Genomic DNA, 12,137 nt, shown 5'->3' with positions numbered 1-12,137 from the left:
CTGACTGGCCGCTGCTCAGCTACCCCGAGGGTCTCCGCGTCTGAGGACAGAACAGGCCTCCACGACGCCAAGGCCCCGGTGGCTCACACAGCAGCTGGGCACCACTGGTGCTAAAGGTCACCTGCAGGAAGCAAATCGCACGCAATCTGAGAAACACCTGCGGGCCGGTGTTTATTTTTTAGTCACAAAATTTATGTGAGAAGCAGTGCTTAATTGAAGTTAAAGAACATTTTTTCTATCCACCAAAAATAAACATGATTAAACGTAGATAATTGCCTCACAGCTGGCTTTTTCAGAGTCATACTGGAAGAGCCTGAAGCAGCCTCATCCTATATCCTTGAAACAACTTAAATCTGGACTTCTCAAAGCAGAATCCCTCCCCTCTAATTTAAATTTGTTTAACTACCAGCATCACCATCTCAAAAAATAAGTTCCTGGCCAGCAAGACACATGCTAGCTCAACCCTTCTTTTCCTTAGAATATTCTTCCCCAAACCATTTGCATCACTCCAGCACAGAGCTGCACGCCCCATCCTATCCATAAAGCACCACTTGTCACCAAGCCAGGAGTCACTGCTGACATAGCATTATCTTTATCTGAGAGCAGCACTGAAAGAAACCAGGAATCCCTGTGTTATATAAGAATAATTAGGGTGTGATAAACTGATTAGTGTGCTGTTACAGATATTGTGCTAGTAAGGCCAAAATGTTGCTCCAAAATGTTACCATTAGCTTTATTACTGCCAACAGCGGACTGTATCAATATTTTCCCACAACCTAGATTCCACAAAATATTTCTCTTATAATATCCAAGAAGTACCATATGAGCTCATAGCTAAACCACAAATAAAGCCATTGTAAACTCAATTTCCTTTAAGGCCAGCTTTTACGTATAGCTAGAAAAATTCCAGGCTGTCAATGTCACACATACACAGCAACCTCACCATAATTTAGTAACTCATAATAGAACATCCTTTTTTATTCAGTTTAGCAGATCACTGGATATCCATCTGAGAAGAAGCCCCTTAAATCTAAGCCCACATAAATCTAATGGTTGTGGTATCCCTAGACACTGGTGACTAAGTTCAACTACTTGTACTCTAGGAGGAGAAATTTCTGCTGGAAGAATCACTTTCATTTTTCCCTTGCCCAACCTGACCAGATGATTATAGGATTGGAAATCTTACCAGAAATGTGCAAACAATCATTTACAAATGTTTTTCAGGTTAAAATGTTCAAATCAGCAAACCTACACACACTGCAGCAGAAGGACCCTTGTTATCACTGGATTATGTGGGGCAGAGACATCAACAGCACCAGTAAAAAAAAATTGGTTTAAACACTCCTTACATGATTACCATCACTATACTATGAGACGTGTATGATTAAGCAAATCTGGAGCAAGCTGAAATCTTCATCTGCTTTCTATTCAGCACTAGCAGTGAAACAAGCAGTTATACCTTCTGTTAACATGGCATGACTGTATGTCATGCCTTTAGACTGAACTTTCCTGCCTTACTTTCTTTTTGACTTCTGTTGATACCTCAAAAGTACTTGAACATACAGTTTAAGCAATCCCTATGACTGTGTTTTCAATTTGAGACATTATATATGTTTAGGCATGGAGTGGGCAAAGCCAAATTAAATTACTGTCCCTCCAATGTCAGTAAGGGCATTTTTGTGTAAAAAATTCAGAGGAAAAAAGAAAACAGAAAAGAAAAAAAAAAACTTTTGATAATCCATTAGATTCTGTTTAATAACAGGTATGTTTGGATTTATTCCACCTCATTTCACAAATAGTTGTTTCAGAAGGGAGCTCAGGAATAATGACCTGGCACTGACTTTACATTTGATTATTTTTGTGCACATATTGCTAGGCAAGCTCTTAGTCAAGCATAAAGTCAAGCAAAAGCAAAGTCTTTGCTTTTAAAAAGCATTTATTGCCTCAATGGATGGCGCAGTAGAGAAAAAATAAATCTTGCATTCAAAACAAATTTTGTTGTACCCAGGAAAGCTGGACACATTTGAAGAGTCGACATGGTGCCATTTCCCTTAGCCAGTGGTCCTTCTCTTGAATGTTAACTTTTTTTTTTTTTTTCAAAGCCGGTGTCGTTTCCATACTTTCCTTGTCACAATAGCCACATAAATATTAAACAAAACATACACACACAAAAAGTGTAAGTCAGCAGTGTATGCTGATGAGAGCACCAACTGCTGTATGGTATTATTTTCCATTACCTTATTGTATCACACAGCATAACATCAAAATGATACCCTTGAACAACACAACACCGTAAAGCTTATCCTTGTACAGATGGTTGTCATGACCACAATTCAGCAAGGATGGAAAACTAGATCCCAAGCCCTTTTCTCTGTAGTGTTTAAGCATGGAACAGCGAGAAAGCTCACCTGGGCTCTTCCTATCTTAAAACAAGATAAATAGGATACATCTATTTTTACATAAACATAACAATCAGGGAGATGATTCACTTACATTACATTTGTTATGGCTTGACTCAGAAAGGAATCTTCACTTCCAAGATTTAAAAAATAGGTAAATGATTTTGTGAGATATAAAGCACTTTGTATTGTCTTATATCTAGGTAATAATTATAAAATGACAGACATCATTCTGTCTTTATACTAAAGAAAAACAGCACTGAAAATATTTTAAAATAGACATCTCTTGATACTTTTGTAGACAGACAAAAATATGAATATTTTTTCATCCTTGTATATCAACCATACCGAGGAAAATATATGAATGTTTCTGGATGTAAAAAACACTGATACTGGTTTTCACACAAACACTTCTTTCTAGTACAAGCACTTTACCATTCCCATCTTCTTTACACGATTGTAACTTTTCAAGAAGGACCAGGAAATCCTGAAAAAAAAAATGTCCTGTACTCCCTCATCTCCTTGTGATTGTCAGGATATTGGTAAATGTCAAACTGAAAATCTTGTTTGCAGTTTATCATAGTCATTACTGATCTAACTTAGATCATCGATACATATAAAAAAAAAAAATCACATTTGCTCCTCTAATCCTGATCAGTTATTCACATGTTACTTCATTCTTACCTCCTTAATTTTTAACAATCTACTGCTTGTAACTGTTGAAGATAGAATATCCTTAGATTACTGCAGTTCTGTTTTATACTGGAAGTCTCTAAAGCACGTCTGTACCACACACATTAAATAGCAATTGCTCTGTGGGTTAGTATATGATCCATTTGTATCACAGTCTCTGAACTAAGCCACATTTAAACTGGAAAACCAGTAGAATATAGTTTACCTTCTATGAAGTAATATTCAACAATTCATCTGTTCGTTCCCTAACGCTATCAAAGTACTAAAGACTTAAAAATAATAAAAAATCTCTTACCTCTGCATCTAATAAAATACAAATGAGATGCATGGAAAAAAAAAAAAAAAAAAAGTTACAACTTTAAAGAGTCCTTAATACTTGATTCACTTAAAATTTTATTCCAGATGTATAACCTTACTTGTAAAACATCAGGATCTTGTCAGGATCTGTATGCCTGGTCCTTGGTAGGGGGACAGATCTTCAGGTGCTGTATAGTTCACAATTCAAAGCACTTAGAAGCTGTTAAATGTTCTCATAATTTTAATATAATATTATTATTCCTAATTTGCAGTTACACAGCTGCCCTGTGTCACCCTACCACAGCTGAAACCTCTGTTAGCTAGAAAAGGCTGATTAAGAAGTCCCTCAGTTCACATATATACACAGTGGAAGAAAGGAAGCTTTTAACAGGTAGAGGTATGTCACAGCTGAAATAGTGAGTTTAAAGTATATTATTTTTATGTTATTTACAGCACCTTTGATGTTACACTAGTTAAAGAGGAAAAAGTTGTTTGTTTGTTTTCTGTAAGATATATGAGCGGGTTTCTGGTATTTATCTTGGATATACTAATATTCTTTTTACATCTAAAGACAGTGAGTAAGGTCATAAGGAAAAAGAGTAAATATATGCCTTAATATGGCCTTACTGAGGATGCTCAAATGTGAATTACTGCATTCTTACTAAAAATTCTGTCTCTTCTGTATCAAAGGCATCTTAAGAGCATATGTAGCATTTTATGCACTAGAAAATAGCTCATAGAGAGCCATCGCTCATCATTGTTCCAGATAGTGGAAATCTTGTGAAAGTATGCAGGAGTAGTCCTGACTAATCTTTTCTCCTATCTTTTTCTGGAGGCTAGTACATAAAAATATGGGCTCACTACTCAAGTACTCAAGAGTTGGAAGCTGTGAGGTTTAATCCTCTCTCTGCACCATCACTTTATTGCTGTGTTCATATAACTAGCTTCTTCCAAAAAAACAATAGCTGCTAAGATTTGAAGCATTGGTAAATTGCCTCATCTAAAAGAAGCTCTGGTTCCCAAACTCCTGAGAATTCAGACATACACATGATACATTCTTTTGTTTGCTTTCTAAGTACAGGTCTGAAAGCAGCTAGAAGATCTAGAGACTTCTAATAATCCACAGTCAGCATTTCAGAGTTAAATTCTAAGCAGCTACCTTATTCAGTTGCTTCAGCTGTGCTCTGCCTAGTTGCAAAACTAATTACAGTCTCAAATATTTCACTTTATGGTGGGTTATATCATAACTTCTTGAAGCCTATGGCACCACATTTTTATGTCAAGTTTTCGTCTGCTTTTCTGTATACCATAAAAATGTCTGCAAGAGCAGAATCTCCAGCTTTTGTATGGTTAAATTTTGTAGCTGTACAGACAAGGCTTACCTCTTAACTCCAAACTGATTTTTTTTTTTTTAAAAAAAAAAAAAAAAAAAAAAGTTTAATGGCCCCTCAGGACACAGTTAGATGGCAGAATATTGCTGTTTCATCTGCAGTGAAAAATCTGTTCTGGACATCAGTCTGGCCAGAGGGCGAATTAGTACAGCATTCCTTTTGCGCTCCACCACCTGGAATGCAGTATGGGCCTTCTCACAATCTTTCAGCAGACCTGCCAAGTCCCACTCAGATGGAAAGTCCCTCACTTCTCTTATTTTCTTTTTTTTAATAGCCTCTCTGTATCTGATGAAGATGGAGACAAAATGCTTTTGAATGGTGCAGAATGACAGGATCCTGCTAACACAGCTGTTTGCAGTCCTGTAAATTCAGCTGCAGGGGCTGAAGATAAGGGGCAGTAACCTTTTCTGTTGCTGCTGCCAATCCAAGACAACCGAGTTAGTGGATTTTTTTTTTTAAAAAAAAAAAAAGCATTCCTAGGCTGATGTACTAGGCAAGTCATAAATTCCCTACTTTATTTTTTTACCGCTTATAAAACAGCGTTGCTGTTATATTTGTTAGATTTGATATGCTTAGGTAAAAGGCTTAACCTAAGTATCAGTGTTTTGGCTAATCCAAGCATATCTATTTTCTTGCATATATTTTGATCTTTCTACATTTGTGCCAAGTTATCTCACTCTGAAAGCCCTGATTATGTTCTAAAACAGCATTGCTTATCTGCATTCACCTGTAAAAGATACGTAAACAGGATCAAAATCAATTTTCATTATATACAACTTCCATTTTCTGTTTTGATATACTTCAGAGAGGCACTGATATTTCTACCTGCATCCATCCCTAAAATGTAGAGCTGCCAAGCAGAGAAGCTTGTGTGTTTTGTTTTGTAATTTTAGTGCTATGTGCTCTTGTCATGAGATAAAAACATTAGTTAAAGATCAGTGGAAAAACAAAACAACAGCATGTTCACACACAACATCATCAAGCAGCAAAAGCATAGTGTAAACCAGATTGTGCCTCAGTAAAGCATTACATTTCTTATATGAACAAAATGAGGGGGGAAATGCTCTTTGTCAACACAAGTGTTGTATTTCAACTAGATGAACGTAATTAGAATAGTATAATCTGATGCTACCATAGCACAAATGTAGTTACCAGATAGCTAAATTTAAAGGTGGGGTTGGGGGGGGTGGGGGGGAACATGACACAGTGGTACAGCCTGCTGAGCAGTCCCCTGCCCTACCTTTTGCAAATGGTGTGAATTTTACAAAGCAGCTGAACTGAGTTAGGGGCTAGCTGCCATTGAGAGGGGCATCCCTGCTCCTTCCCTCCCAGTATGCTTGGGCTCCTCTGATGTTACAGTGAACATCTTCATAGCAGTAAGCAACAAAGCAATCCCCAACCCTGGCAAATAGTTTCCTGCTTGTTCGTTACCCCCAGGCTTACTCCTCACTGAGACAGAGGAGCACGGGGCCAAAAGAGGGGTGGGGACGTGAGCCCCAGCGAGGGGCTGCCAGCCCAGCTCTCTGCAGTTCGAGCTGAGGGGACAGTTGTGTCCCAGACAAACTTCTCCCCCAGTTGCTGCCATATAAGGTTGCACTTCGTTCTGCTATGGGAGAGCTGACTTGTCAGCTGTGCTGCCTTTGTCTGGAGCCACGCACATGTGGCTGTGCAATTGGCCAGACGAGCAAACTGCTTGGGCTGAAAAATAATATTTTTATGTATATATATAAGTAGCACATATGTATGTATAAAATGGGATTGCTTGCAGTAACTTAATTCTTTTTAAATGGGTTGAGGGGTGCTCACTCTGCTATGGAGCTGACAGTATGCATAAATTGAGGAGGGAGTATAGAACCACAGCAGTGTAAGAAGTGATTAAAATAATGATTTTAGAAAATGGAAATGAAAAGAGGCTTGTTTCTGCTATTCCAGTTATAGAATGAAACATCCAATCAGAACAAGCCAAGAAGGAAATACACATAGACCTTCAGTTTTATCCTGCCATCTCTCCTATGGATAGCCAAACGCATGTTCCATGGTCATGGGCAGCTCATGAGGTGGTAACTGAAATATTTCTCTTATGGGATAGAAGAGCTGCTTCCTGAGTCAGGAAAGCAGAATTTTGCCAAGCAGGACTGCCAAGTAGATGTGATGACCTTGTGAATTCATTTGAGCTGAGGCTTCCCAGTATCACTGAGATCAAGGACCACGCACCTTCCCAGCCCGGGCAGCACCGATGGCTGCACAGTGGTCCTCATGGCTCTGTTGTGCTTCAGTACAGCAAATCGAAGTCCATCCTCCTGCCCAAGAGGAAGGCAAAGGGGATTAACCAGACCTGGCGTAAGCAGATGTCAGGACAACTTCAGGATGAGAAAGATCACATTCAAGGGGCCTGCCTGTAAGAAAACACCCTAGAAAGCTGAGACAAACTTAGGAAGATGATGCACAAAAGGTAAAGCACAGTAAGTATGGGTGAGCATTACCTAATTCAGAAGTCAGTTTGCTACAGTTTAATTGCCCTTCAAATTACAGTAGCCTGATGACAGTTTGCTTCTCCCAGGACCTTTACCAAACTGTCTCAAATTTCCCAGTTAGGAACAATTCTAGATCCATACTTGCCAAGAACAGGAAGAAATTCAGGCAAGCATTAGTAAGACACCATGCTAGCATGCTAGGTGATTGCCAAAAGTAGAACTGATGCTTTCTCCCTCTCCCTCTCCCTCTCTCTCTTTTTTTTTTTTTCCCCCTCTCTTGGAATTCAGCAAACAGGCTCAGAGGTCAAGTAGTGATGGCCTCAAAGGACTTTTTAATTTACTGCAGGTTTTGGGATTTAAAATGTCTGTGACAGTGCTATGATACTAGTAAAGATATAACGCTGTATCAGATTACTAGTGTGATTTAAATATCAGTGGATAGCCTGTGGTGAAAAGGGCATCCTTACTTGCTAGACCTATAAACTCAGGCCAGAAACTTTAAATTTAGTAGGAGTTAATCACTGGTTGACTATGCAGTTTTCTTCTTTTAGAATCCACATTGAATCATACGTACTGGCTGCTTAGAGATGGGGAAGAAAAAAAAAAAAAAAGACTGAAAAGCTGTGTGGTTTCCTTTTTGTTCTGATTAACAGTAACTAATCATCTTAATTTAAAATTTCTGACACTTGAGAAACAATAACTGTGGTTAGAGTTTGACTCTGTCGGAAAAACTTGCCATAAACCTGTATCCTCAGCTGTGTAAATGAGTACAGGTTCAAGCAATATTGTGCAGAAGGGTTTTTATGAGGACAGTTGCAGGAGAACAGGAGGTTGGGATAAAAGAGGTAAAATGCAGTCAGCTTGGGTGTCAGTAGACAGCAAGTCTGTGTGTATAGAGACAGTCACAAAACAGACCTTGGCAACTGTGAATCTCACATAAAAGTTGACCTAAACTACAAAGAAGTTATTTAGTAGATAGACAAAACAGAACATATGTATCTGCAGGCATCTGAAATTTTTTCAGATAAATTGCACTTTCAAATACAATGACTGCATTGACCCAACGACCAGTTAACCTTTATCAGAGGTGTAAAAGTCTAACAAAGACCCTTTATGTCTTTAAAGAACCATTCAATTTACCTCATTCACTGCTACTTTTTTTTCAGGTACACTCTCAAACCCCAGGCCCAAATTGTTTTGTGGGTTGGAAACGTGGGTTCGTGGATTAAACCTCCCTTTGTGCAGCTACATAAGATCCAGAAAAAGTTTGACTGCTAGCTAAGCCAAAAGAACAGGATTTATCTGCTGTAGCGACTGTCAGGGTGTGATGGTGCGGGCATTTTAATGCTCTGTTTGGAAAGAGGGTTCTGAGCATGTACAAGGAGAGCTCAAGATGTGCACAACAGTAGCATTGTTTATTGTTTATTGTAACAGCAGTGAGTATATTCAGTTTATCACAAAAGATATATTTTCAACGGGTTTCTTCTGAGTTAATAAATGCTTTAATTAACTCTAATAGCCTATTCTTTATACGGTTAGACAAATTATAGCTACATTTTCCATTGACTTAACTGTACCTAAAAAGCAAAAAGCCGCATGAAGTACATTTTGCATAGTAGCAAAGCCTTGTTTTCTTCCAACTCAAAAACAAGGAATCAAATAGCACAATCTGATGTAGACTCATACAAAAGCAATCTTAAAATAAAGCTTTGAGGCCTATGTTCTTAAAGATACTGTGTGGCTGAATAACAAAATGGTTTGGTTGCAGCTCTGTGCTACGTTTTCTTTAGCAGTGAGGCTGGTTTAAAAAGTCCTGCTATCCCCACCTCCTTCTCAGTCCTCCATGCACCCTCAGCGCAGGCAAAAACTGTTTGTTCAGCTGCACTGTGGATGTCATCACAGAAACGATCTGGGTTGAAAATAACCCCTAATTAAAAATAATTGAATAATATTCATTATCTAGGTTAGAAGACTGTCTCAAAACTGCTTTACACAGAATAGGGAGGGGAGGAGCAGAGGTGACTGTGACAAAGAAATAAAATGAGCTGGGAGGAGGCTTGGGGGGGGGGGGGGAGGGGATAACTATTGTTTTGAAAATTAATATTGCTGAAAAAAAAAAAAAAAAAAAAAAAACTTTGCAAAATGGGTCCGTGAGAGCTGCAGCAGCACACAGGGCCGGGCTTGCAGTGCCTTGCAGAAACTGGGGGTAAGATACTTTTATAGCGTATCAATGTCATGAAGTCAGTCTGTGACTGCAGTACTACTTCCCAAAAGTTTAATGGAGCATAGAAATAAATATAATACTGCATAGTATTTTAGCTTTAATTAGAGTTGTAAACTATTACTTCTCAAAGTTGCCTTTTGTCATACAGTTAGGGAAAAAAAACTTCAGAACTGCTGTAATGTAGTCGTTGGTGCTATCACCCATTTTGTTTTTTATATAGATGGAGCAAAAATACCTGTTCCAAATGTGTACTATTATGTAAATTACTTTTTATTAATTTTAATTTAGACTACTGAATTTATGCTACCTCAGTATTATTAATAAAGAAAATAAGTGTATGAATGCAGTTCCTTACTTTGCTTAAAACAGCATTTTTGCTTTAAACAAATTTAATAATAAAATAGTTTTATTTTAGTAATTATGTTTATAGTGGACTTTGCTCCTAACTACCGTAGAAATTTAGATATTGAAAAAAAATGTAAATAACTCAATACCTTATGCCCACTGAAATATTTTCTATCAAAACTCCCACAGTACTTTATAGAAAGTAAGCTATGGGAATTAATTTTAATATGATCAATAGACTGCTTACCAAAAAAGGTATTTGCTCTGTGCCAGGAATATACTCAACTGGCTGGCTGGTTGTTTTGTTGTTTATTAAAGGGAAGTTAAAACTTTTATCTTTAAAAAAAAAAAAAAAAAAAAGTGAATACTAAAGTAGATCAACTATACTTGTAGCTAGTTAACTGCTTGGAATTTAAAGACAATGCTGCTTCCTTCATCATGGGTGATAAACTTTTAAAGAAAGTTCTGGTAATATAGTGACATCAGAATTACTGATTCCAGTAAGATAATACAGGAGTTAAAAAAAAAAAAAATACTAAAATGAAGGATCTATTTTTCCTAAGGAAAATCCTAAGGAGACATCAGTCTTAGAGAAGACTTTGAACAGTTTTTCTTCTTTGTGCATTTCAAGCAGTTCCTGTTTCTACTCCCTATTGCAAATGCCAAACTATTCTGCATTTAAGAATATTAGTCTTTTGACTTCCATGCAGAATCAAACTGGAAGAAAAAAAATGGCGTTTTTCTTTTTCTGGGTTATTCTGTTCAGCAAACAGTTCACCATCCAGCTACACAGTTACATGACTGAACAGAGCAAACAGCACTGGAGGAGGTGTAAGTTGTAGAGGACAAGGAACCTTTCTTCTGCCCCTTTTTTCTTCTCTATACCACAGCTGGCAGAAGGGAGGACATACATGCACCTCACCAGTTGAGGATCAGTCTTGTATTTTAGTGTGAACTGACCTTCACAGGTAGTTAAGCAAGTATGCCAGACAGTGAACTAAAGCAGTTCTGTGTGCCAGCAGAGGAGATGGCAGGACAGCTGGGAGTAGCAATGAATTAAACCATTGCAGCTGTTTTCCTCATTGTGCTTCAATCAGAGCTCTTAATTAAGTATACCATGTGTTGAAAAATATACCATCCTGCTAGGTAATTTGTTCCAATACTAAACTTCATGACAAAAATTACAAATAGACATTTTTCTGAATTTTGCTGACATCTTCCCATCACTGACCTTTTTAAGTCAGTGTCTATCAGTTTCAGTCCTAGAATTCAGTATTTAGAACTTCAGTAGGATTTTTGAAGGAGTGTGGGCTAGAACTTGGATGTTTCCTAGCTCTCTGAGCTACCTTATAAAGTAAGGAGGAAGTGCTAATTCAGGATAAGAAGTTTCAGGAAATGGCAGTACGGAATTAAGAAAATACCAGCTAGGCTATTTATCTTTAAGGAAGAGTCCATAAATAATAATTAATACTCTAACATTCCGATTATAAAGCAGATGAAGATAAGCAGAACAAGCAGAGTATTCTACTTCAAGTAGTGTGATCCAGAAGCTCACAGTAGATTATAACTTTACAATGTAGTTAACTCAAAGAAGGAAACAGTCTGGATAACTAATCAAAATACCTGTTTTTAGCATCAAACAGGTTATTTTTGCCTAAAAATTATAAAATCATTTCCCAAACAGAAATAGATTAATCCTGGCAAGTGTACTCTGACCATGAATTTTAACATCTAATCCCAACTAATCTCGAGTAAAAATCTTGGACCTCCTAACTACAGCAATTAATACAGGAAGTAGACTTAAAAGGACATCTACATACAAAGGAAGCTTCATTGTACAGCTTGATTGAATCTGAACTGTGTTGTCTTTAGACTTTGAACGATGAGAAAACAAATGCAAACTTGTTTAACATTTGCCTACGATTGACTACGGATGAGGTAATAATTACCTTCAAATCTTTCCCTCTGAATGGAGTATTTCTGGAGTTCTCTCAGGCCTCAAATATAAAAAGACTAATATAGAGAGATTTCTATTCTGAAATTGTGATGACATTTTTACTGTAAACATGTTATATTATTAGGACCTATGAACTGCAAGCATGTTAAGTTTTCCAGTACATTTTGAACTTTAAAGAATATACCACAAAAACTAGTAGAGATTGTAAGTTTCAAAGCAAGGACTGGAGTGCTCATACCCTCAATTAATCAACAACTCTGAATGTTTAATAATAGTTGGATCTAATCTCAGTCAAGAGCCAGTTATGAGTCACATATGTTTGTCACTTGTCTAACTGTATTAGACATGATTTTTGTT

At 37.4% G+C, this 12,137-nt stretch overlaps 1 long non-coding RNA gene across 1 annotated transcript in view; it reads left to right on the top strand.

Moving 5' to 3' along the window:
• LOC118170522 overlaps window positions 1-12,137 on the top strand; it is a 16,917-nt gene extending 4,780 nt beyond the window's left edge. Inside the window, exons 2-3 of the long non-coding RNA XR_004752755.1 lie at window positions 8,985-8,991; window positions 12,002-12,137. This is a non-coding gene — a long non-coding RNA (uncharacterized LOC118170522). The remainder of the gene's footprint in view (window positions 1-8,984; window positions 8,992-12,001) is intronic.

The sequence above is a fragment of the Oxyura jamaicensis genome, chromosome 8 (genome assembly GCF_011077185.1).
Source record: "Oxyura jamaicensis isolate SHBP4307 breed ruddy duck chromosome 8, BPBGC_Ojam_1.0, whole genome shotgun sequence".
Taxonomy (NCBI): domain Eukaryota; kingdom Metazoa; phylum Chordata; class Aves; order Anseriformes; family Anatidae; genus Oxyura; species Oxyura jamaicensis.
Note: the sequence above shows the minus strand (reverse complement) of the source record. Positions and strands in the feature narration are given on the sequence as shown.